Genomic DNA, 2,745 nt, shown 5'->3' with positions numbered 1-2,745 from the left:
TAATAAACTGCATTATATAGAATTACAAGTATAAATTTTTCAGGTGAACAAGGTTATGTTAATTGGAGGAAAACATGAAAAGAATTTTATTAGAAGAAGTTTGAGGGCTACATTTTCTGATGACTTAGCCTCCATGTGTTCATGAACTGGCCAAAAAAATAATTATAAAATTAGAGATACGCACACACACAATTCTGAGCATTAAAAGTAAGTAATTTTTTAAGAAATGTATATATTACTTGCAGTATTAAATGCTATGTTTTATGTCTCAGAATTTATTAAAATTGTCTTCTTATTTTTTGTAGCAATCATCGTTAAAAAGCAGGACACACATACACGTTAAAAATTCTTACGAAATAAAAGAAAAATATATATATCCATAAACTAATATTTTTGATCGATTTAGTATATATGTAAACTATTCCGGAAACTTTTGTGTTATTTCAATAATTATCATAAGTTTTAATTGCCGTTAAATTAACATTATTTATTTCTTTCATCTAACAATAAACTGTATTGAATTTTTCTTATTTCAGAAGCTTTTAGAGCAATATTCCCTCGGAATACAGAAAAAGATTTTCAACACTTTGTAATGGAGTAGTTCAGATTCGCAAACGTCCGTAAGGAAAAAAAACATTAAAAAGGTAATGTAATGTATTTCGGTATATACTCTCTATAAAATAAAATTATTATAGTTTGCCGCGTTATAATTTATAAGTAGCTTTTTCACTAATTTAATTCTACTTTTATTTTTCAGGAAGTGATAAATATATTATCTTACTTGCGTGGCTCCGCGCGAGTGATTATTATAGTAACAAATTTTTTTATTTGAAAGATGAGTTTTATCCCAAAACCTTACGCTAGGATCAGTGATCTTCACCAAAGATATTATTGTGATAAACTGAAAACTGTAATATATGGTATATATTATTTTTATATAAATAAAACTTTTTTATGATAATTAGTGAATTATTCCCTAATGCAGATTGGTATATAACAGGCCTGGGCAACTTCGAGCTCCGGAGCCACGACACTCCCCTACTTTCCGTGGATAGAAAAGAAGTGTCGTGGTTCTGGAGCTCAAAGTTGTCCAAGCCTGGTCTATAAAAAAGCAATCTAAATAATAATTAGACAATAAATATTGAGATATTTTATTACTATTGCATATTTATTGAAAACATGTTGCCTGTAATAGAAATAAAACATCAATTAGAATTTTAAATAAATGTTAGAATTAACATTACGGTAATCTTAATATAATATTGTAATAAAGTTGATAGTACGTTTAAATTTTTATCTCAAAAACATTACAGGAATGATAGAAAAACCTTAGCGCAATGTTATTTGCAACGTTATGACACTCCCATTTCAACATTACTGAAATTTCGGAATCGTGGTCAAAGTATGTTCATAATGATGTTCTATACAACATTAAGAACTACATATTTAACAACATTACAAGTTCCAGAATATCGTTGCAATAACATTGTAATAATGGTTTTTTGCTTACTGGGAAAGCTATCCCACACAGCACATAATATTGCAGAAATATTGCAGTAATATTGCAATATAGTGGAAATATTACGTATTACAATAAAATATTTCAGAAATATTACTGATGTATTACACGTTTTTAAATAATATTGAAATATTACAGTAATATTGCTGCAATATATTGTTGAAATATAATACTTTAAGTAGCAAAATAATGTTAAATGACATTTTAATGACATCTTATTGACGTCATTAAAACGTTATTAAGGTATCACACAATCATACGTATTGCACAGATAATATATACCAGTTAAAGAATTTTGGACTGAAAGAAAGAAAAATCTAAATAAAAAAATGTAATGAAATCAAAAGAAACTGACTTGTACTTTTGGGGAATAAAAGTGATTAAGATAAATTTTATAAGTGGTGGTATTTAATTTTATAATTTGTTATTTGTTTTGTAATAATAATAGGTAATTATATATACAATTAATTTTTAATTAAGAGCCAGTAAGTAAATTGATAATAAAATAAATGGATAAAATTTAAAATTTATATTTCTTATATAATCAATATTAAACTTTTCAAATTACGAGTTTGTCACACGGATAAACAGAACGTTTCTGAGTGCGTAAGTGGAGGGAAGAACGCTGGAAGAAGGCTATGCGCTTGGTTGCAGCACCGACCCCCACCATTCCCGGTCTTCTCTTGCTGTCTCTTGCATGGCTCCGTGGGACCACGCAATCACGTGTACGACACCGCACAGAAACAATCGTGTTAATTTCAGGTAATTTTTCTTTATTTAATAAATATTGTTCACACAGATATTTTTAAAAGTATTTTTGTATAATTATTACTAATATGTACATTGTACATATATATTTGGCGATTTGTCTTTAAATCCAAAAATAGAGATTACGTGGCATAATTGTCTGCAAAAACCACGTTAATATCATAAAAATCATTTCAATGACCATCTTAAAATACATATATTTGCCTTTATAACCTTATTGAACGAGTTTCTAATGAAATTATTTATTAACGGCTTCATACTTAAATCTTGATGCTAACTTAACCTCAAAATGGTAAATGTTTAGTATAACGCTCTCCCCTCCTATTTTCTTAAAACTCTGTAAAATTGTTTATTTCTGTGTATAAAAAACATTCTGAGAAGGAAAATCGTCGCTCAGGTCTCGTTTTTTTTAAATTTAATTTTAAAGTTTTGATGTCAGTAAGGTAGGAAAATGATAA

General features: G+C 27.8%; 1 long non-coding RNA gene across 1 annotated transcript; it reads left to right on the top strand.

Annotated features, from left to right (window-relative positions):
• Positions 1 to 603: 603 nt before the first annotated feature.
• Positions 604 to 961, top strand: LOC112461234. Its single transcript, XR_003041527.1, has 2 exons — positions 604 to 644; positions 758 to 961. It is a non-coding gene; the product is annotated as an uncharacterized LOC112461234 (long non-coding RNA).
• The last annotated feature ends 1,784 nt before the right edge of the window (positions 962 to 2,745 follow it).

The sequence above is a fragment of the Temnothorax curvispinosus genome, unplaced genomic scaffold (genome assembly GCF_003070985.1).
Source record: "Temnothorax curvispinosus isolate PA1 unplaced genomic scaffold, ASM307098v1 QBEX01011172.1, whole genome shotgun sequence".
In the NCBI taxonomy this organism is placed as follows: domain Eukaryota; kingdom Metazoa; phylum Arthropoda; class Insecta; order Hymenoptera; family Formicidae; genus Temnothorax; species Temnothorax curvispinosus.
The sequence above is the reverse complement of the archived record's forward strand: the minus strand, read 5'-3'. Positions and strand labels throughout refer to the sequence as shown.